This window comes from Antechinus flavipes, chromosome 3 (genome assembly GCF_016432865.1).
Source record: "Antechinus flavipes isolate AdamAnt ecotype Samford, QLD, Australia chromosome 3, AdamAnt_v2, whole genome shotgun sequence".
Classification (NCBI taxonomy): Eukaryota; Metazoa; Chordata; class Mammalia; order Dasyuromorphia; family Dasyuridae; genus Antechinus; species Antechinus flavipes.
This window is the reverse complement of record NC_067400.1, coordinates 480,185,988-480,211,581: the sequence shown is the minus strand read 5'-3', so window position 1 is coordinate 480,211,581 and position 25,594 is coordinate 480,185,988.

The following is a 25,594-nucleotide window of genomic DNA, read 5'->3' as shown; positions in this document are numbered from 1 at the left end:
GCAATTTTGCCCAGTTGAGTTGAACCCAGCACTCCATCACTTCCTAGATTAAATGCTGGATAGAAGGTAGGAGAACAAATATATTACCAATAGGTCAAACCACTCTCCAGGAGGTAGTGACACCAGGGAGGAATAAGGAGCTATTCTACTCCAAAGTCTAGAATACTAATTAGATGTCACACCCTAGCAGTCTGGGAGGCAGCCAGTGCAGTAGGAGGATGGATACAGGTTCACAGAGGCTGATGTAGTCACAGTAGGAGATGCATTTTTAGACAATTCCACCCCACAGGGTTGGGAACTATATGCAAGTTTTGTAAATAGATCATAATTCAGGATTTTTGGGTGTTGCAAAAATCAATCTGCTATAATTCTGAAGTAGCAGAACATAAATTTGGGAAATTTTATTTTTGCATGAGGGACATAGGGAAAAGTTTGTCATAATCCAAGGAATCCTGGTAATCTTGTGCAGTCCCAAGTACTCACCTCATATGTTTTATTATTCTTTTGTAATGACCGCGTATTTAAAATCAGCCGGAGTCAGGAATTCAGGTTAAGGGAAAAATCTTCAATCTTTATTGAAGTGAAGAGATGAATAAGGATTGCGACAGCAATATGGACAAGAAAGATTGCGATAGCAATAAGGGCAGCTGCGACAGGAAGCCAGCTAACAGAGGAGGATCTGAGCTGAAAGGGCTGTGGCAATGGCAAATGCAAGCAGTCTCTCCTTCCCCTTCCTTTTCCACTCCCCTGCCTCCACCCACCAGAATCATCATTTCCTATATAACACATCAGGACTTGCACAAAGAGTGGGCAGGGGCCATTCTTTCTCCAAACTTATATATCAATAGAGTATGGTCCAATTACTACTTAGCCTCATGTGCTTGGGACCTCAGTGCATCATCTCAAACCACAGCCCATTACATTCTTTCATTATTATTATTATTTCATTCATTTCATTCCTCAGCGAGGAATTTTTTGTCATACTAATCAGACTCCCAGGAACCCTTTATTCCCTTTGGAGAGCAGGAAGTGGGGCTGTAAGCTATATATGCCCAGATTAAGGGAATAGTCAACATGGAAACTCAGGTCACTGATTTTAACAAGATTGATCTGACATTGGGAAAAATAGGTTAACTCTTACCTCAGTCCTGTGTTTCTTGGCTATCACATGCAAATCAAGGTACATACATCATGGTAGATTCAAAGAGAATCTGGAGATTCTCTTCAGCTGGAGAAGCTGGAGCCAGATGACCTGAGTTTGAAATCTGGTCCTGATACTTATTATCCATGTGAATTTGGACAGATCTCTTAACCTCATAGTGATGACTAGCAGGCAATTGGTGATATGGAGCTAGAGTTCAGGAGAGAGATGACGGCTGATCATTTGGATCTAAGACTCCTCAGATTTGAGAATTGGATTTATGAGAAATGATGAGATTAATGAGTACAAAAAGAGAATTATTCTGGGCTCAGAACATAGATTTTGAGATGCCTCCCCTTAGAGAGTATAAAAAGAAGAGAAGGATGATTAAATGAAGGAGACTGAGAAGATGTGACTGTATGGGGAATCACATGACTAAACGGGGGTGGGGGGAGGGAAGTTTCCCTCTCTCTTTTTATTTTTTTTTGGGGGGGGAGTTTGTCTTTGACATGGATAGCTTTAAACAACTGAATCTGGGGATGGTGGCCAGAGACTGCCAGTGCCTAGAGATTGCATCATGTTGTCTGGAGATAGTCTTTGCTGGAAAGATTGTAATGAATTTTTTAAGTCCTCAACCTCAATGATAGTAAAGATTTCTTGATGGACCATGAGAGGAGGACTGATACTCTGTAGCCCTTCCTTCCTTGGTCATTGAAAAGTCAATACTAGCTCGCTGGAGGAAGAGTCAGAATAAGTAAAAGTCCTTGGTCTTTAGAGGAGAAGTGAAGGAGACAGACAAAATGTCATGAGGCTCCTGCATTCTCCAATCCAATGTCACCAACCTCTCTCCTCCTCCTCCTGAGGCCAAGTGAAGTCTGGCTTGTTTCACCCCACCCTCTAATGCTTGCCTATGATTATCTGTATATACCAAACAGTGAGTAAGCACCAATGGTGAGAAGGGTCATTTTCCCAAACATATGGTAGAGTCATTGTCAAATAGGTCAAATAGCCTTAAGTGCTCGGTTTTCTGATTCAAGCACTCCTTTTAAGAGTTTCAGCCATTTACAAGTAATGGCTAAGCTACCCTTCCCATTCACACTATCCCTTTGTGACCCACTATATTCCGATAAGAGGAAAATTTCTATGCTATGTGGTGACCCTGAGCCTCTAAGCTGAGCACTGCTTTCTCTGCATTTCACACTCCATTTTTTCCATTACCCTCCCTTCTCTTGCTTTCTTTCCTTATTGATCGATCAATCAATAAGTCCCAGAAAACTGCCAATAGCAACAGTGGAAAAGAAGATTCTTAGAAAACATAATTTTTTAAATAAAATTTCTAAGTGTGACCTAGTCTCAGTCCTATTATATTGTTTGTGAATCTAATAAGGTAAGATTTAATTAATTTAAAGTAAAGTTGAGTCTTTATTCCAAAAATCTATTGCCCAAGTAAAAGATGCAGGGTTGATGATAGAACCAAATAACAGTTCACGTAAAGAAGCTATGAAGAGTTTCTTTTGTGGCCTATTGGTTCAATAAGAAGGAATGTTGTCACATGGTTAAAAAAACGCAATGGATCTGTGACCTCATAATAATAGTAATAATAATATAGATAGTATTCATGTGACGCTTTAAAGTTTAAAATGCCTTAAAACATGTTGTTAACTAATTTAATCCTGACCACAATTCTTTAAGGTGAATATTATTAGTATATCCATTTTATAGATGAAAAAACTGAGGCAGAAAGAAGTAAAGTCCCTTGTTTAGAATAATAAATGTCTAATGCAAAATTCAAATTGAAGTCTTCATAACTCCAATATTTGGAGCTCTACTACATCACTTACTTCCTCCAAAAGTGCTAATTGCATAATAGCAACCCATGCAAACCATCTCGTGTGCCATTTGTTCATTTCTTCCTGTAAATGGTCCCCAGGGAGTCCATGCAATATGCTAGAATTCTTCCTCTAAGTACTTTACATATATGGAACACAGAAAACAGCCTATGAGTTACCTTTCATTCTCGCTACTTATCAACCACATCCTTTTTCTGTTCATATGCCTCATCTGTAAAATACTTTGCATCATTGTTGTATCAAATGAATAAATATAAACCAAAACAATTTGTGTATGATTTTTTAAAAAACACCATTAATATAGTGGTACAAAAACAAGCCAAGACTAAAAAGATCTGGGTTTTAGCTGTTAAAAATTTTTATAAAGCACTTTTTAGATATTTTATTCCCACAACCCTTGGGAGGCAGCCCATTTCACATGAGGAAATAGAGGCAGACAGTGTTTAAATGAATTGCTTAGGACCACACATTCAATATTTAAGATTAGATTCATCTCCAAATCTTTTGCTCTATCCACTGTGCAATCTAGCTCCTTTTGACATATGGATATAGAGAAGACACCCTTTTGAAAGAGAGTCCTCCATATGACATATATCTTTGAACTAATTTCTTAAAACCTGAAGTTCAATGGAATCACTCTAATTTTTAGCCAATTATGTCACTGCAAGTCATAATGTGCTGTAACATATTTGGGGGGAAATTGCCTCGTCCCTTTCCAAAATTGCATTAAGGATCTCTTGCAGCATACAACAATAGAGATTAAAAAATAGACATGTGCTAGCAATAATTAGGATTTGTTTTCTTAGTCACTTTAATTTTTTCTCTAGGCATTGAGTATACTTTCCTCTTCCAGAAATCTTGAAAAATACTTTCCTTGACTAAGATGATAGGAAAAGATAATGATGAATGTTGGAGGGGATGTGGGAAAACTGGACACTGATGCATTGTTGGTGGAGTTGTGAATGCATCCAACCATTCCAGAGAACAATTTGGAATTATGCTCAAAAAGTTATCAAACTGTGCATATCCTTTGATCCAGCAGTGTCACTACTGGGCTTATATCCCAAAGAGATATTAAAGAAGGGAAAGGGACCTGTATGTGCCAAAATGTTTGTGGCAGCCCTTCTTGTAGTGGCTAGAAGCTGGAAAATGAAAGGATGCCCATCAATTGGAGAATGGTTGGGTAAATTATGGTATATGAATGTTATGGAATATTATTGTTCTGTAAGAAATGACCAGCAGGATGAACACAGAGAGGACTGGAGAGAATTATGAACTGATGCTAAGTGAAATGAGCAGACCCAGGAGATCATTATACACTTCAACAACAATACTGTATGAGGATGTATTCTGATGGAAGTAGATATCTTCAATAAAAGAGAAGATCCAATTCAGTTCCAATTAATCAATGATGGACAGAATCAACTATACTCAGAGAAGGAACACTGGGAAATGAATGTGGACTACTTGCATTGTTGTTTTTTTCCCAAGGTATTTGTACCTTCTGAATCCTATTGTTCTTATGCAACAAGAGAATTGTATGGATATGTGTGCAGATGTGTGCACACATATATTGTATCTAAGATATACTTTAACATGTTCAACATGTATGAAACTGCCTGCCATCTAGAAGAGGGGGTGGAGATAGGGAAGAGAAAAGTTGGAACAGAAGTGAGTGCAAGGGACAATGTTGAAAAATTACCCATGCATATGTTCTGTCAATAAAAAGTTATAATTTAAAAGGAAAAAAGAAAAATACTTCCTTAAAGTCTTCAAGATTGTTTTCTTTATCATGGACATAATGCTTATTATTTCTTCTCAAGTCTTGCAGTTTTCATCTTTCTTTAATTTCATTTTTATCTTCTTGTACAAAACAACAAAAACTAGGATATTAGAACTCAAATATCTTTGCACCATGGTCATTGATGGAAAAAAATTTTGTTATAGAAATGTTTGTAGCTTTTAAAAAATTATTCATTTTTAACTTCACAGTCATTTCCTTATGGGTCATCCCTGTCCTATTTCAGCTGAATCCCTCCAAGCATCTTGTTAAGGACCCCATATCCTAATTGACAAGCTTTCTCTACAGAGGAGATCAGAGTAGCTCTGATGGGTCACTAGCAATGAAAAATCAGAGTGGCTGCTGTCTCAGCATACTAGAGCTGCCTGAAAATGAACAGCTAGGACTCCACTCCAGTATTTAAAATTTTTCTCTTTTCTCCTTCCTTTCCTCTTTCCCTGACTGCAGGAGGACTAATGAAAGGTAAAGAAAGTACGACCCCCAAATTTTAAGAAAAATAGGAAAGCAATTTATTGCCATCTTAAACTTTTCAGGAAACAGCTGAAAAAAAAAAAAAAAACAGTGTCAGGAAAGTTTCAAAGTGAAGGCTTGTACTTTTGAAATAAAACTGGAACACTTAACATCCTTCCTGGTTCAGGACAGGAGAAAGAATTTCTCCAAAAAAGATGTAACTTTAAATTGGTGTGTGTTGGAATATTAAATCTGATTATAAATTATATAATATTCCTAAATTTTAAAATCACTTTTAATTGGTGTGTGCTAAAAATTGAGTCATATGTTTGCATCCCCTTTAATTAGATGTAATTTATTGAAGATGTTATTTATGTTTCTTTCTAAATTATATATTGTATGATTTTTAAAATTTTATGACATATTTAATGATTAGGACCATATGCTTCATAATAGCAAGTTTTGCAAAGTTTTACCTAAAATTATTCAGCTATCACATGTTCTGAATTTTAAGAATTTCTCTGTTTTCCATTTTTACAATCAAAGGTTCTGATAAAGGCTTCATTTCCTAAATATATAGAGAATTGACTCTATAAGAAATCAAACCATTCTCCAATTGATAAATGGTCAAAGGATATGAACAGACAATTCTCAGATGAAGAAATTGAAACTATTTATAGACATATGAAAATATGTTCCAAATCATTATTAATCAGAGAAACACAAATTAAGACAACTCTGAGATACCACTACATACCTGTCAGATTGGCTAGAATGACAGGGAAAGATAATGGGGAATGTTGGAGGGGATGTAGGAAAACAGGGACACTAATACATTATTGGTGGAATTGTGAACATATCCAGCCATTCTGGAGAGCAATTTGGAACTATGCTCAAAAAGTTATCAAACTGTGCATAGCCTTTGATCCAGCAGTGTTTCTACTGGGCTTATCCCCCAAAGAGATACTAAAGAAAGGAAAGGGACCTGTATGTGCCAAAATGTTTGTGGCAGCCCTGTTTGTCGTGGCTAGAAGCTGTAAAATGAAAGGATGTCCATCAATTGGAGAATGGTTGAGTAAATTGTGGTATATGAATGTTATGGAATATTATTGTTGTGTAAGGAATGACCAGCAGGATGAATACAGAGAGGACTGGCGAGACTTACATGAACTGATGCTGAGTGAAATGAGCAGAACCAGGAGATCATTATATACCTCAACAACGATACTGTTTGAGGATGTATTCTGATGGAAGTGGATCTCTTCGATAAAGAGAGCCTTAATTGATCAAAGATGGACAGAAGCAGCTACACCCAGAGAAAGAACACTGGGAAATGAATATAAACTGCTTGCATTTTTGTTTTTCTTCCCGGGTTATTTCTACCTTCTGAATTCAATTCCTGTGCAACAAGAAAACTGTTCGGTTCTGCACACATATATTGTATCTAGGATACACTGCAACCCATTCAACATGTAAAGGACTGCTTGCCATCTGGGGGAAGGGGTGGAGGGAGGGAGGGGAAAAATCGGAACAGAAGTGAATGCAAGGGATAATGCTGTAAAAAATTACCCTGGCATGCATTCTATCAATAAAAAGTTATTTAGAAAAAAAAAAAGAATTTCTCTGTTTTCTACCTAAAATAAAAAAATTTCCTTAAAGGAATGAGGGAAAACCAAATGCTTCTGAAAGCTACAATTAAGATAATTTGTCTATCATTTATGAAAATTCTAAGATTGATTAAGTTTTTCAGAGTTATGTCAAATTGGGCATTTAAAACTGTATACTCCTTATTTGGATGATTTTTATTTTAATTTTGTTTTTTTAAATTAGTTTGCCTTGGAATCTGAGAGCACCTCACTGGAAGTAGGGGAAGGTGAAAGGACCTTAAATATGCTCTCAGCTCTACTCCCCTTTTTCTTTTGTTAGGAGAGGTGAAAGAAAAACCCCACCATCTGTTCAGCAGCTTTTCTTTAAACTAACCAGATTTCTTTAAGCCATTTTTGATAAGATCTTTAGCACTGAAATCATTTATGTTCCTAAACAATGAACTTGTCAGAGTGAAGATCTACATGATTCTTTAGATGTGAACTCACCTGAAATCTTTGATTGGTGAGACTTGCTATTTGAGCTAAATCTCTTGAGATTATAAGTAATTGTTTTGCTTTTGATCTTTGAATTCAGGTGTGAATGATGGGTCATTAAGTCGGGAACTCATCAATCCAGAGAAATTACTCAGAGGTATGCTATCGTGTAAAGGTTTGTATTTGGGCAGAGGTTGTCAGAACAACTTTAAGCTTCCCTTTAGATGGGATTCTTCTGGCTCAGTTTCTCAATTATGTTCTTTTGTAGTTTGTATAATTATTTGAAACTGATTGTTACTACTTGTTTGATCATCGTTTATATCTCATACTTGATGAAAAAAGAGCTAAAGATGCTTTGTCCTGCTATTTTACTGTTTTTGTCGCTTTTTACTCTTATAGCAAATTTCTCTATTCAGAGCAAGTGATCAGTACAGAAGCCACGAGTGTAGTCATTGGGTAAATGAATATTTGGTCTACTTATATGCTTGTTACTAAATATATATCTTTCTAGAAATATATTTCAAAATGTAAAATGCAATTATTTGTGAGACCCAGCTATTATTCTAATGATTACTGAAACTAAACCTGTATTATTTGGAGTAGAGAATTTTAGTTATATCAATGTAAAAATCATTTTTTTATTTAAACTTACTGCTAATGTGGGAATAACACTACTTGTACTATATCTCTTGTTAAACACCTTTGATATACATAGACTGAGCTGATGCAATTACAAAAAAGACTGCTGATCAATCTATATTGGCCTTCCCCAGTTCTATTATTCCATCCTATAACAAGCCCTTATAAGAGAGGGATATAATCTTTCATCCTCTAAGTCATTTAACTATACCAGTCTACAAAGAACTCCCTTTCAGTCTATTTTTACTAGTCACAAAATAGGAGAAACAGTTCACCCACATCCAACCTCTCCAAATAAATGCAATTTTTGCAATAATCCCTTTCTATTTCCACACCCGATTTATGCTCACCACTATTTTGTGAAGTGGTCATATAGGCAATCAGTCACAGAGTCAGGATTTTAACCCATTTCTTTAGATCATGGATCTGATGCCAGGCATCCAGGAAATGCTCACTAAATATCTATTTGTTTATTTCTTTCTATGTCTAGAAAAGAACTAACCTCAAGAGAACATTTTCTGAGTTAGCAAGTCTACAACAGATTTTAAAACACATTTTCCATATCCTGTTAGTTTTTCAGTTTATATTCTAATAACATTCAGGATACTACATAACAAATCATACCTGGGTTCTACAATCTCAGAAAGAACCCATTACTTATCAATTCAGATAGAACAGAATCTATCACAACCAATTAAGTTTCCAATTTTAACACAATACAAATTTGAAGTTATTTTAAAATTAACCAGTACTTTAGATCGTTTTAAGCAAAATTAGCTTTTAGTTATTTTCCTAATTCACACAAACTTGCTAACTCAGCATTACCAAAACAAAATGCTAAAATATTGAAATGGGAAGATCTTGAAGGGAATAATGGTTATTTTCAACTTTATGTTTAAAAAAATATCCCCAATATTTAGCACAGTTCCTGGCATATAGTTGATACTTATTAAAGTTTTTTTTGACTGATTGAAAAATGATAAATAATAGTCAAGAAATTAAATCCAAAGTCACTCTTGGCAGCTATGAGGCTAAAAAGTAAGTGATCTGAATATCAGTGTTATTTCCATCGCTTTATTGCCTCCACGTGAGAGATTGGTGTGGGAACAGCCAGTCTAAGAAGGCTTCATGAGGCAGTTGGCACTTGAGCTTGAACTAGAAGAATTATGGAGATATGCACAAGTAGAATAGAGGGTGAGGGCAATAAAAGGAAGGACCTCCCCACTCAAACTTCATGAGAATTAAGGTCCATGGTTGCTAGGTCATTGGAATAATATTGGAGCCTTCATGACCTTTTCTCCACAACTATGACAGATATGTTTATGTCAAGAAAAGAGGGCAGCCTATACACGAGAGATGGGAATGAGTCCTCTAGGATTCATTTGCTGACTCCCACTGCAGAATTAGTACATTTATTATGCTTACCTACGATATAACCTATGAGAAAAATCCTAATGTAGAAGGGTTGATTGTCTTCAGAAAGAACACAACACTACTAGATTGGTGGTCTGAATAGTGTTACCTTCTAGTCAACTCAGATATTATATTCCTCCTTAAATAAAACTTAAGCATCTAGTCTCTAAACTAAAAGGAATGGTAGAGTCAAATCTTCCTCTCAGGAGAAAAAGGCAGCACCTAAACTGAGAAGTTGAATAGAAGCCAAACACTAAAAGCAAAAGTTGCATAGCCATAGGTCCAAGAAAACAGATATCATATGATCTATCTAGAAGATCCTAAATGCCACATAAGACCATAGATGAGCAGCCCAAGTTGGAACAACCTATTTTTATTATTATAAGACTTCAAAAGTGCTCAATGTCAGAGATGTGAGTTACTTCTCTGCATGTAAATCCTAGCTGTATGTTCTTTCTACATTCGTGCACCAACCTGCCCTGGAAACACAGTAGGTACTTACTTAACATTAATTGATTTACCTGATAGGGGTTGCTTTTTGGCCCATTTTGCAGTCTAAAGGTCTTAAAGTTTTGAAAGTGAAGAACCTGGGAGAAAAAAATGGTAAGGTAGGTCCATGGAATTAATGTGACCCAAGTGTACAGTGCAACTTAGATTGTCTTCCATTCTCCTCACTTTGTCCTAATTGGTCAATACCCACAACACAGGATAATATAAAACAACAATTATTAGAAGGTTGATTTGCAGCCACTACTGTACTTCTTTTATTTTTAATTTTTTTTATTATAGCTTTTTACAAGTTATATGTATGGTAATTTTACAGCATTGACCATTGCCAAACCTTTTGTTCCAATTTTTCCTCTCCTTCCCCATCCCCTCCCCCGATGGCAGTTTGACCAATACATGTTAAGTATGTTAAAGTATAAATTAAATACAGTATAAGCATACATGTCCTAACAGTTATTTTGCTGTTCAAAAAGAATTGGAGTTTGAAATAGTGTACAATTAGCCTGTGAAGGAAATCAAAAATATAGGCGGACAAAAAATATAGGGATTGGGAATTTTATGTAATGGTTCATAGTCATTTCCCAGAGTTCTTTGCTAGGTGTAGCTGGTCCAATTCATTACTGCTCTCTTGGACCTGATTTGGTTCATCTCATTGTTGAAGAGGGTCACGTCCATCAGAATTGATCATCAGATAGTATTGTTGTTGAAGTATGTAATGACCTCCTGGTCCTGCTCATTTCACTCAGCATCACTTTGTGTAAGTCTCTCCAGGCCTTTCTGAAATCCTCCTGCTGGTCATTTCTTACAGAACAATAATATTCCATAACATTCATACACCACAATTTATTCAGCCATTCTCCAATTGATGGGCATCCACTCAGTTTCCAGTTTCTAGCCACTACAAACAGGGCTGCCACAAACATTCTTGCACATACAGGTCCCTTTCCCTTCTTTAGTATCTCTTTTGGATATAAGCTTGGTAGAAACACTGCTGGAGATGACTTTTTGAGCATAGTTCCAAATTGCTCTCCAGAATGGCTGGATGTGTTCATAATTCCACCAACAATGTATCAGTGTCCCTGTTTTCTCACATCCCCTCCAACATTCCACATTATCTCCCCCTGTCATTCTAGCCAGTCTGACAGGTGTGTCACTACTGTACTTCTAAACTCAGTTTCTCCTTGACCTGAATGGTCCACTGCTTGGAACCAGTGAGGTATGAAAATGGACAAGTTGCTTCTATTTAGTTTCTCTGTGCTTTGCTTCTTAGGGATAAATCTTCAGATGAGCTTTTTTCCCTGATTCTCCCCCACCTTTTTCCAAGCTTAACTATGGGACATCAGGTTAGAGGTGCTTTACAGACAGCACCTCTTATTACTTTTCAGTTCTCTTCTCCTAATCAGAATTCTCTAGATTACTGAAACTAGTTTCTCTTGTTTCCTCTGACCTTCTTCCAATTCTGGCATTCTTTAATTTCACGAAGATGTGTTGATCAGCTAATATTCTACAAAAGACACTGAGCTTGACCTTAAAAGGAATATAGGTATACCCCACTCAAGGACTTACCTGTCCTTATCTAATAGGGAATATGACAAGTAGACAAGTAATTAGAAGACAGAGTAAAATGTGTTGAATATTTGAAAGGGATCTAGAGAGCTGTGATAATTCAGAGAAGAGAAGTCCACTCCTGGGAATTACATCAAAGAAATGAGGGAAAGGTCAATGGAATTGCTTTTCCAGAGTTCAGCATTAAGGGCATACAGTTAAACAAAAATGAGGTAATATATGTAAAACACAAAACCTAAAGCACTTCATTAATACTAGCTACTATGATTATTATTAGAGTTGAAAGCAAGAGAGTCCATTCTGAATGGTCTTAACAGCTTGTCATCATAGTTGCAACTCCCAATCTTAGGAGTCCAATTCAGTGTTTGGCTTTGGGATGCACTGAAACTGGAGAGGACAGGAAGAATTCTGAAGACAGTTTGGTATACTGGAAGGTATCCTGGACTAGAAGTGATGAGACCTGGCTTTACCTTGGGAAAACTTAAAAAGGCACTTGATTGGGGTAGCTAGGTAGCGCACTGGATAGAGCACCATCCCTGAAGACAAGAGGACCTGAGTTCACATCTGGTCTCAAACACTTAATACTTCCTAGCTGTGTGATCCTGGGCAAGTCACTTAACCCCAACTGCCTCAGGGGAACAAAAAGGCATTTGATCTCTCTAGGTCTCAATTTCATTTCTTGTAAAGTGAGAGAATTGGATTAAATGACTTACCTAAGGAACATTTACCATGGAGCACTAATAGATAAATGTACAAATGGCTAAGATCTTAGTCATTCTAAATATGTGATTTTGTTTTTGGGCAACTTGGCCTTGGCAGAATCCAATGCTCCCATCAACTTTAAATAGATGGCTGATATATGGGGGGAGAGATATAGAAAGAAGTCGATCTTTCAAGTGGTGGCAATGATATATCAGTACAGGGACCTGCTGCCTCTGGAATGGACTGTGGTCCTTGCTCACTTCATTTCCTTGGACTATCTTAGTACAACTATGAAGATCCAGGGAAGATCTAGAAAGCCTAGCTAGAATCAGAGTAGGAGCTGTCTGAGGATATTGCCTTTATTCTGTGATATAAGTATGGATAAGGTTCAGATTAGGCAGGCCAATGAGATATGACATTTAATGTGTTGGGGTAGAGCTCATGGCATAGAGCCCAAGGAGGGAGCTCTTTGTACTCATCTTTTGTGAACCACAGAGAATAAGTATGAGTAGATCCAGACAGGCTTTGAGTCAAACTGCAAGAAGGGTGAGGACATCTCTGAGGAACAAGTTGTTATAACCCACTGCTTTAAAATGGATTTTTGCAATGATCCTTCCTTTTCTCAAAGTGTTTCAAAGTGATAAGATCCTTTTTTAAATTTAATTTAATTTAATTTTGTAATAACTTTATATTGACAGAATCCATGCCAGGGTAATTTTTTTACAACATTATCCCTTGCACTCGCTTCTGTTCAGATTTTTCCCCTCCCTCCCTCCACCCCCTCCACTAGATGACAAGCAGTCCTATATATGTTAGATATGTTGCAGTATATCCTAGATACAATATATGTTTGCAGAACTGAACAGTTCTCTTGTTGCACAGGGAGAATTGGATTCAGAAGGTAAAAATAACCTGGGAAGAAAAACAAAAATGTAAATAGTTCACATTTGTTTCCCAGTGTTCTTTCTTTGGATGTAGCTGCTTCTGTCCATCATTTATAAATTGAAACTGAGTTAGATCTCTTTGTCAAAGAAATCCACTTCCATCAGAATACATTCTCATACAATATAGTTATCGAAGTGTAAAGTGATCTCCTGGTTCTGCTCATCTCACTTAGCATCAGTTCATGTAAATCTCTCCAAGCCTCTCTGTATTCATCCTGCTGGTCATTTCTTACAGAACAATAATATTCCATTACATTCATATACTACAACTTATTCAGCCATTCTCCAATTGATGGGCATTCATTCATTTTCCAGCTTTTAGCCACTACAAACAGGGCTGCCACAAACATTTTGGCACATACAGGTCCCTTTCACTTCTTTAGTATTTCTTTGGGATATAAGCCCAGTAGTAACACTACTGAATCAAAGGGTATGCACAGTTTGATAACTTTTTGGGCATAATTCCAGATTGCTCTCCAGAATGATTGGATTTGTTCACAACTCCACCAACAATGCTCAGTGTCCCAGTTTTCCTGCATCCCCTCCAACATTCATCATTATCTTTTCCTGTCATCTTAGCCAATCTGACAGGTGTGTAGTGGTATCAGAGTTGTCTTAATTTGCATTTCTCTGATCAATAGTGATTTGGAACACTCTTTCATATGAGTGGTAATAGTTTTAATTTCATCATCTGAAAATTGTCTGTTCATAAGTGATAAGACACTTTTGGAAAAACCCAATTCCTTGTCCACTTACCCCATACCAACATTATCTGCCTTTTCCCTTCTACTTTTAACCTTCTTGTCTGCCTCTTCTATTAAAAAATTCAGAAAATACTATTGAAAACTCAAAAGAAAGAAAAAATGTATATTATTAATTCTCCTCTCCACTTCTGTTTACCCATTAAGACATTTTTGAATCAGGGGATTTAGAGAAAATCCCTTCCCTGTGTTTACAAGATAACCCCACTGAATCCTCTTGTCATCTCTTCATGCATATAATCTGATTTCTTCCTCAATAAATCTCACATAATTTGAACACTACAGGCTCAGATCTCCTAAGTCTGTGCCCCACATCAGCTTTGGGATAGGGAATGTACCCAGAGGAGAGATATGTTAAGACCATAGGCTCTGGAGTTAGGCAAGTATAATTAGTAGAAAATATATATCAGTGGTTTTTCATACTCTGACATACACCACCCCCTTGCATGTTGCAATGAAAAGAGCACAAGAAACCTTGGCCCAGGACTGACTTTCCCACTTTTTCTGACATAGTTTTAGATAATTCCTGTCTCACGTGAGGAGCTCTTATGGTCACTGATAGATTAGAATACAAATAGCTAAGCTCTTAGTCATTCTAAATACGTGATTTATTTTTGGGACATTTGGCCTTGGCATAAACTAACACTCCTATCAACCTTAAATAGGTGGCTGATATATGGATGGGAGGATATAGTAGATAATAGTTTACAGACTAAGGATACACACTTTGAGTAAGCTAAGAGGGTAGATGGTATCTCAATGTGGGCATCCTACCCAATGTAGTTAGGAAGAAGCTGACTCACAAATTGGAATTAGTCATTTGGAAGATTCCTTCTTTCTTTCCTTCCTTTCTTAGTTTTTTTCCTTCTTTCCTTAGTTCCTTCTTTCTTTCCTTCCCTCTTCCATCCTTTCCTTCTTCTTTCTATATAGGACACATGTCCGTTATCTATAGATGCTTTTAAAAGTTTTTTTTTTTTTTTCTGTTTCACATTTCTGAACCCTCCCAAGATATCTTGGGATTTATTGGCTACATTTCTTAAGGACCATTCCTTAAACCAAAATCAATCTCATTCTCATTGCCCACCAATAGGTTTTAGGCCAAGCTCCAATTTGGTCATTGTTTGGGTCCTGATTTATTCAGATTGAATGTAAATAGCAATTATTTCTGCTTTGATCAGGAACCTTGAGAGTCTTTCCCTCCCAGATTCATGTATCTATTTATTTATTTAGATTTTTTTGAACTAGATGAAAAAGGAGATTCTTTGCCTCAGTTCCTACCTAACCTTAATCACTGAATGAGTGCAGCCTCAGTCAAACTGAGACCTTAAAAAGCTTTAAAAAGCCAAGTTCTCCCACTGCATCCAGGGCCATCTCCACTTGTCTTGATCTTACCATTGGACCCAGATAGCTCTGGAAGGGAAAATGAAGCAGGTGACTTTGCACAGCCCTCCCTCACATAAATCCAACTCATTTGCATGTCATGATATCTCCTCCCTAATGTCGTGGTGCTCTTTGAGAACAAAGAACAAACAACAATAGTTGTGAATGATTATCTGATGATATTTGATATTTGAAGATATTGCAATAAGGTTTCTTAAGTTGTGTTTTAAAAATCTGCACTTTTATGTGTTCTGCTCCAAAGAAAACTATTAAATCAAAGCACAATCACAAAAGACTGTATAATACATTATGCTTAATAGTTAATATACTTTACACAAGTGTGTTTTTTTCTACTTAGGGAACTTCTCAGCCTGGGATTTCAATGGGAATTTCACTATACAATAAGCAATGAATTAATCTTACTTAATGTAGGGGTTTATCTTGATCTTATCACCAGTAAGCAGAAAGAAAAATATTTATGGAACCTCAAATCAGGAAGTGTGCTGAAGTAGTCCCACAAAAGACCATCAATTGATATTTCATTTAGGTCTTGAAAAAAAAGGTAGGTTATAAATTAAAGAAAGGAAAAGAGTATTATAGAATAATAACCTATTCATAAATGAGGGAGACATTGGGCATGGAATGTTTCAAGAAACATGAAAATAGCAATTTAGATGGAGTGATAGATTTTTAGATAAAGCTGCAAGTATTTATTAACCACTTATTATGTGCCACATATCGTATTAAGCATTGGGGAAACAAATATAAGCAAAAGAAAGACAGTTTCTGTCCTTAAGGACTTTATATTCTAATGGTGAAAGACAACACATAAAAGATAGCAGAAATAAGGACAAGGGAGGAATACTGCGCTGAAATATAGTGGCAATATTCAGGAAATGAAGGATGGCTGATCTGAACTCTTCCTCTAAGTTAAGACAAAGTCCAGAGAATTTACATAGGAGAATAGTGGGATAGAAGACAGAATTTGGTAGTTTGAAAATAGATCCTAAACGGCCTTGAAAATCAAATTGAATTTATATATTTTATTTTCTAGGCAATGAAGAGCCATAGAAAACTTTTGAATAATGATGAAATTATGAAATATTTACTTTGAAATGAAATGAAAATTACTTTGGATAAAAATCATGTATATGAGATAACAGTCACTTAAGATCCATGGCCCTATAAGAATCAAAGAATCAAAATCAGCCCTTTAGCCAGTTATCAAAAAGGTCCTTACTGCTATATATTCATATTATCTGCCTTGTTATGTAATTGTTTTTCTTGTATCTAAATCAGAATGTAATGGTAAATGTTTAACAATTGTGGGGGAGGGCAAATATGCATAACATGTTTTAAATTAAATCTTCATTAGTAACAAATTCTCACCAGGTTCTTAAGTCTAGACAATCAACAAAACAATAAATCAAGCATTTATAGCATTTGCTGATTTCAGAGGAGTAAATGTTCATACTGAAAATATAAAAAGCTGTTTTACCAAATCCAGCACATGCCTCAATTCTAATTGCCTTATTTCTACTTCTCAGACCTCACACACTTTTGCCTTCAATTTATTCCCTAATTTTCCTATTGTCTTCATATTTTCCTCCCAGATGGATCTCTCCATGCTTGATCATATGCACTCTCTCCAGGGTTCCTCAATTCATGGCTGATCACAACTGACTCACTTCTGACTATGGAAAGGACCTCTGCTCTCCTCTTCAGGCAATTGCAGACTCTGTAAGAAATTAATCTTCATTTTCCACTCTCATTAACTCTGTTAGTTACAAAGATGGAAACTTGACCACACACATCATATAAATGATAGTATAGGCTCATGCATTAAGACTGAAAGATCTCTATGATCAGATAAAATGCCACCTTATATGGACAAATGTAAAGAAGTCAACCCTGTGGTAAAGGGTCCCTGTTAAGAAGATCTACCTCCCCTTTTCCTGGGATTCCCTGGGCATCAACGGTCTTCTTCATTTACTAGCCTGTCCAAACTCCTGTGTCATTATTAGTCTTCCTGAAAAATTCACTGGAATTATGAAAGAATTTCCTAATTTTTAGTTTTAGTTCTTTGATTAGTATAGATAATGATAGAACTGGTTCCTTGGTCTCAGGTGTACCACACATGTGACCTCCTCATATGTTCCCTGATGATGCATATTCTCTGCATTCTCCCCAAAGAAAGCTGTAATAACTTATGTCTGATTAAATGTCTGCTTTCTGAATATCAGTCTAATTAAGTATAGAGCACATCATCACCAGTAGACCAGCCACTTAGTGATGAATTCTGTGGCATGACAACTCATGAAACAAAGAAAAATACAATAAGGCACAGTTCTTTGTAACTTCCTGGTCTCTTCTGAAATAATGTTAGAAACTGGGAATGGGGACTAATAATTATGCATTTTTCACACATTTCTTTCCATAATTGTTAACATCTGCTAGTATTCTAAATACAAAATCTTTGCTCAATCGCCAACAGATGGACTGAATGCTATTGAACTTGACAAACTCCCCATAAATGAAATTAAAAGATGAAAAAAAAATGCTGCAATTAAATGAGAGGATAGAACTTTCATTATCCTGAAAGAGGCAAAAAAAAAAGAGTTAGCAGAGTTTATTGATAATTCAAAAACAGAATTCAATTTATAAAATACTTGGTCCTCTCCCATAGCAGATTTAATCATTAACGTTAATCAAAAAATAAACTCATCAGGAACATAATTGTAATGTATGTTCCAATTCTATTGCAGAGCATTATGAGTAGAAAATTTAGAAGACAATAATATGCCATTACAATGAAATCAACAAGTATGATATGGACAAGTAGATAGAGAGCTGACCACAGAATCAAGATACCTGAGTTCAAATCCCACCTCTAAAATATGTTATATGACCTTGGGCAAATAAATTAACTTCTCATTGCCCTAGTGATTCCTCAAGACTCTAAGTTGCTTGTTGCTGATTGGCATTTGTAGAGGGAATTTTGACACTGGAAGTTCCCTTGACCAGTAGTGTCAAACTCAATACATCCTGGCATGGTAATTTAGAAAACTACACATTAACATTATCTGTGTTTTCCTTTTATATTTTAATCTATTTTGGAAATTGGAGAATTTTGTGAGCAATGAATTTGATATCTGTGCCCTATAGCAATGAAATCACAAATCTAGATCTTTTATTTCTAACGGACTTCAATGGTAGAAGATGAGATAATATAGCATGGAGGTATCAAAGAAATGGTATGGTGGTTCAGTTCCCAGAAAGAGAAATTAAAAGCTTACCTATATGAACTGAGGAACACAGGGCAACATCCAAGATTGGGAGGAGGAATAAAGAGTAAAATAATTGTTAGTGTAAATAGCATAGTAAAGAGATGGCCAAGAATCAAAGTTTAGGAGTAAAAAAAGAGAAAACCCAAAGGATGGCAACAAATATGAATAACCAATGCTGGAAAGGTTGAGGAAAGTTTGGCTTATTAAAGAATTATTGGGTGAGCTGTGAATTAGTGCAATTATTTTGCAAAGCAATTTAGAATTATGCAAATAAACTTATTGTTAGCCATATCTTTAGACCCAGAGATTTCACTACTAGGTCTATATTATAAAAAGCCAATAATAAAAAAAATTAAATCATAACGTATCAAAATATTTATATAATTTTGTCTGGTAGTAAAAAACTGGAAACAAAATTGTGGTGATCTTGTTCTTCTTTAAAATAAATAGAATAGTTCTCTCTGGGGGAGAGGTGCAAGTTTCTCGGGGAGGTTTTCTTGGAGGCAGCTTTAGTATCAGTTCAGATCAATAATTACCCCAAATGCAGCCAGCTGGTAAAAATACAAACGTTTATTTCTCCTTCCAAAGTAGCCTAGTTAGTTGAGGCCTCTCTCTCTGCTTGGTTCCAAGAGCTCCCTCCAAATGTCTCCAAATCCAAAGGTTTTGTCCTTCAGCCTCTGCCTCTGCTTTCTTCAGCCTCCACAGCCAGTACCAAGTTGAATCTGTCTTGCCTCTGAAAGAGCCTTCGTAGCTTCTTCCTCTGAAAACTCTTCTTCTGCCACCAGCCAGCCAAGTGGAAAATATTCTCTCTTGCCTCAGAGAGAGGGCTTCTGGCGTAATTCCGCTGAAATCTCTCAAAGTGCTCTGTATCTGCACCAGAGTGCTCCTCTCCAATCCAGCTGAACTCTCTTCTACCACTAGCCAGCCAAGTGGAAAATATTCTGGAATAGATCTCTCTTCACTGGCCTTATATAAGACTCTTCTGAAAGAATGGGATTATGGGTTTTCTCCCATAGTGCTCTCTGGCCCAAAGAGCTTCAAGGGAGGTGTGAATTCACAAAGTTACAAAGTTTACTTTGTGAAACTCCCATACTTGTGAACTCCAATGAGTAAAGGTGTGAAGACAAGCCTTGTAGTTCTACTTAGTACCTTGTTTCAGGTTCTGGCCCAAAACATCTTCTTGTAAGATCAGATCAATAATCTACCAACTCTAATGAGTTAGCAGTTTGTAAAGATTCCAACACAAAATAGTTACCTATCATTTAAGGAATAACTTTAAAATGTGAACAATAAATATAATAGAAAATCACTGTGTTTTAAGAAGCAATGAATATAATCAATACAAAGACACATGAAAAAACTTGTATGAACTGATGCAGAGTGAAGTAAGCAGAGATATTTAATAACTATAACAATGTAAATTGGGGGAGGTGGGGAAGCAACCACAAAACAATTGAAATAAATATTAGAAAATTACAAAGAACAAATGATCCAAAAGAAAAGATTTGAGAAAACATTTCTTCTTTGATCCTTTGCTGAAATGGTGAGGGAGAAAGTTCATTGAGAAAGGAAAATTGCATATTTTTAGACTTTTTCAATGTGTTGTTGTTCTATCAATTGTCTTTTGTCTTTCTCCTTTTCTTTCTTTAAAAAAATACTTTTTTATATGGAGTGGCTCTTTGGGAAGGAGTAAAGAGGCATACAGAGGAAAATTTAAGAGATTTTAAAACAAAGGATAAATTTAAATTTAAAAAAATTGAGAGCCCAAAGCAATATAGAACTTATAAGATTTGTGCCTATATTTCATTAATATTTTCTCCTCAAAGAGAATCAAGCATTGCTGAATATAAGTACCAAATAATGACATAAAACCAAATTTATTGTGTTTTAATAGATGAGAAATGACCAGTTATGGATGTGAATCATTTCAGAATCAACTGTTATATATAATCAGATTTAATTTTTAGAGAAAAAAGCAATACAAAATTAGCAGAAAAAATAAAAACAGGAAAAGAACATAGAACACAACTGAAGAAATTCCAGCCTGACCTACTTAAATGAGATGATTATGTATCCAAAATTGTAAATAGATAAAAAAACAGACATAAATATAGAATGTCTATTCCCTAAGAAAGTTTAACCAATATAAATTAGTCACTATAATAAGGAGACCAAAAGAACCTACAAGCCATCTCATTCAACAAATACTTGTTTTTCTTGTCAAGGAGAATGGTATAGCAGCCAAAAGCAACAGCCATCATTTAAATTTGTTTGTAAAATCTACAGGAAAATAGAGAATGATTGTAAGTAGTATTACCTCAAAAAGGGAGAATTATTGAAAAGAAAAACACATTTCCAAAAGGGTGATAAGTGACTAACCTGTATCAAATGATTCTGAAAGGAATTGAGAATAATACTAGAAGGACAATGTTCAGATTTTTTTTTAAATAAAAGAGAACTGAAAGATCCAAAATTAGCAGAATTCTTAACTAAGAAAGGAAAAGATAAAATCAATCATTTTTTTTAATTTTGCATAAAAAAAGATTAAAAATATCAAATTGGGGGATGATAAAGACTGATAAAACTGGTAAAAAACTGAAGACTGATAAAAGTCTTAAATCTTAGAAGAACTGATGCAAAGTAAAGTAAGCAGTACAACAAAGCAATATACAGAATGAATAAAGAATTGTACATTGGAAAAAACAATACCACATAGAAAATGAATAGAAAATTACAAACTTGACCTCAAACAATAGAAAGTGAAATCTTCCTTTTATTATTCAGAGGGGTGAAGAGTCCACAAATGTGGAACATTGCAAATATTGTCATTTTCCTCCAAAAAATTCATTAGTTTTACTCACTTGGCTTCTCTTCCTCTTTTTCTTAAGAAAAAAAAGTATATGAAAAAAGTATTTGGGAAGAGGAAAGAGAAAATAAAGAAAATATAGTCTATAATAAAAACAAAAGATATAAATGAAAACATACTTTTATAAAATCTAATATTCAAGGCAAATAGGAAAATGGCAGAAATATGTAAGATCAGTGACCATTTCCCATCTGATAAATGGTCAAAAAATATTAGGACAGTTTTCAACAGAAGAAATGCAAATAGTCAATGCTTTTAATGTCAATTACTAATAACATAATGCTATTTTGATAACTGAAAGACCCTTAAAACACCATTCCTCTGATTTTACACATGAGGAAGCTCAGCCTCAAAAGGTTTGAGACTTTCCTGAAATCACTAAGATATAAGTAGGAATTCAGATACTCTGACTCCAGACATTTTTCCCATTCGTCAGAAAGAGAAATAAAAAATAAAATGCCTTAGAGGTTCACCTCATGCCTATCAAATTGGCAAAAATGAAAAAACATAGAGTCAATATGGGATATATAAAAAGATGGACACATTAATACATTGTTGGTAGAGTCCAAAACAATCCAATTTAAGAAAATTATTAGAGATTATATTATAAAAGTCACTAACTGTATCATGACAACCTTTGTTGTTATTGTTCAGTCATATATGGCAGTTCATGACTCCATTTGGGATTTTCATGGTAAAGATACTGGAGTTGTTTGACATTTTCTTCTCCAGCTCATTTTATAGATGAGGAACAGAGGCAAACAGTTAAAAGATTTACAAAGAGTCACACAGCTAGTAAATGACTTGAGGCCTGACTTGAACTCACCAAGATGAGTCTTCCTGACTATATGCCTTGCATTCTATCCACTCATCACTTAGGTGGCTCCACTTTGAGCCACCAGCAACATCAATATTGGGCATATGCCTTAAAGCTCAATGGCAGAAAAATCTCATATATAACAAAATATTTTATTAGCACTTCGTAATAGAAAAAAACTGGACACAAACTGGAAATAATTGGGGAATGGCTGAACAAATTGTGACGTGAATGTAAAAGATTATTTTTGTGCCATATTTACCCTATAACAATTATGAGCAATTTAGAGCAATGTAATGAATTGTCTGAAGTGATAAAAAGTAAAGAAAGTAGGACCAAGAAAACATCCTCCAAAAATAATTCATTAATATAAATGAAGATAATAATAAAAGGCAGTTAAATTTGGGCTGCATTGAAGTCTATCGATTCCTGAGAACAGAATCAAATGCATTACCTACCCCCTTTTGTTTGGAGAGTGGAGGATGACAGATGAAATGATACATATATTTTCAGTCATGGTTGTTTTTGTCACAAATTTTGCATAGTTATTTTCCTTTATTGCAAGGAAGAGTTTGAGGCAGGGTGTGGAGGGGGGCAATATATAAGAAAATGTCTGTGAATATTTTTTAAGGCTTGAAAGAAAAATAATTTTTAAGTGTTGCTATAATAAATCACTTTCTCATCAATTACAGTTTGGCTTCCATATTTGGAACTAATTCCAAATTTGTGGCATAGGAAGTTGAAAGAGTATCACAAAGAATGAGGTGAATAGCCCAGGAGTGGGAAACAGAAGTCAGTACTGGATGTCTAAAGCCATACTTGGAGACAGGAAGATCTGAATACAAATTTATCCTCAGATACTCATTATGTGACCCTGAGCAAGTCACTTACCTATCAGCCTCAATTTCTTCATCTACAAAACTTGGATGATAATATTATTTTACCCTCCAGGATAATTGTGACAATCAGATAACTTAATATATATAGTGTTTTTCAAATTTTAAAATGTTACAAAAATGTTACCTATTAGTATGCAACATAATTTTGAATGCACTGAGGGAATCTATTATCAAGATATAGGGAAAAGAAGAGATACTGAATGCTTAGGAAGATATCTAACGATAATTTTTGATGATACCCAAATATGACCAAGAATATAAATATAACCTTTTTTATAGGACAGCTAAATGAAGCAATGGATAAAATGCCAGGCCTGTAGTTAGGAAGATTCCTCTTGGTAAATTCAAGTCTGGTCTCAGACACTAGCTGTGTAACCCTGAACAAATCATTTAACCCTGTTTGCCTCAGTTTCCTCATCTGTAAAATGAGTTGGAAAAGGAAATGGCAAACCATTCCAATATCTTTGCCGAGACAATCGCAAATGAATCAGGAAGACTTGCAAAGAAAAGGAAAATGACTGAACAACATACCTTATTTCCCTTCTCTACAAAATCTTTGAGAAAAATTTACACGGGCATCAAAGGGTGCCTTTGAGTAATCAACCTTTTGCAAATGATATTCTCTAGGGAACCATATTTTTACCATTATACAAGTAAACGAAAGGTATATAGGAAACAACATTCCACTGTTTGTTGACTATAAACAGACATTTGATTTCAAAAAGTGAAATGCCATCTGAAAATTTCTCCTCCATGAAGGTAGTTTCCTTGTATGTTTAAGATCATATGAAATATTTTGAAAATTGTAATAACAGATGTTTTTGTTTAACAATCATCTGATTATTCAGAGCTATTAAGGCATAAAACAAGAATTAATATGGAAATTGTCCTGAACAGAGTCCCAAGGAAAAGGGATTTTCAGAGTCTCCTAAATAAGAACCATAGTCACTTAAGAGAATTCAACTAAATATTCACATAGAAAAAACTATATTTATAAAGAATATCTATATTCTGGACTCTCATGTGTAGCCAAATGGATAATATATTGAGACAAGTACATATAACTTAAATATTGGAAATGAATAATGAACTGTGCTCAGAATGAAAGAGCAGAAAGAAGATCTAGGTTTTCTCTGGGAAACTGTGCAGTCATTCAATGAACAAAGCTTCTTTCTGAAACAAATTGCACCAGCATTTTCTGTTATGATGAATATCTATCAAGGCATAAATAAAAGAGATGATCACTTACTATGAGCTTGATTCTTGGAATATAAGATTTGGACAAAGAGGTAATGAACTAAATATGACACATAGTTTTGATTATGCCTAATGTGAGAATTTATTTTCTTGACTACATATATACGTATATATATATATATATGTTACAAATATTTTTAAGTGTATAGTAGGAAGGAGAAGGAAGTGAAAATAAGCACATGTTAATTTGATAAATAATTTTAATGTTGAAAAAGAATAAAGCAAAAAAGAAAGAATTTAAATTGAAAGGCATGCAAAATTCAAAGGAGAGGCACATAGGGGCTATCAATTAACTGCAATAAAATGAACAATGAAGACATATTCAATAAAAATATCCTTAAAAGATATCATAAGAAAACTCCATGATCAAAGAAGGAGTTGGGCTGGTATTATGGCAATAGTGAGAAAAAAATGATGGACAGCTCATGTATTCCACAATATCCCAGCATCCCAGGTGTATAGGCTCTCTGTAGAAGATTTCAAAGAAGATATGGATAAGAAATACAGGATGGCTTCAGAATTTCCATTTAGGAAAAGAGATTACAGTTTATGACCTTAATAGTTTCAAAAAGGTCAAGAGGTTTTTTAGAATCCTGTTTTTAGAGTCCACTTTATGCTCAGAAAAGAAAGGAGTGACCTTCCAGAATACCATTTATTCAAAACAATCTTTTTAGATCAGAAGTAGTTGAGAAAGTACTTATCCAACAGTCTTGCCATATTTGGATAAGAGCATTATAGGATTAATTATGTGTAAAAATAGACCTAAGTTTGAGCTCACTGTCCCCAGAGGCCAAAGTAGGATGGGAATAAACCTGCCTTCAAGACATTTAATATCATTCTTTTTTTTATTTTAGTCAATTGGGGTTAAGTGACTAGCCCAGGGTCACATAGCTAGGACGTGTTAAGTATCTGAGGTTAGATTTGAACTCAGGTCCTCCTGACTTCAAAGTTAGTGCTCTATGCACTGCATCACCTAGCTGTCCCTACTATCATTTTTGTTACAACTATGAAGCAAATAGACCATTTTTAATGCAAAAGGAGAAAAAAATAATGATAACAAAATGATAAGAACCAAGGACCTTACAACCCTTACAGCAATCACAGATCTGATAAAATAGCAATCAAGATGAATTTATCAAGCAGTTTTCATGTGCCAAGCACATTGTTAGGCATGGGGAATACAAAGACAAAAATTAAACAGTCCCTAACCTCAAGAAGCTATTGTTCTAATCT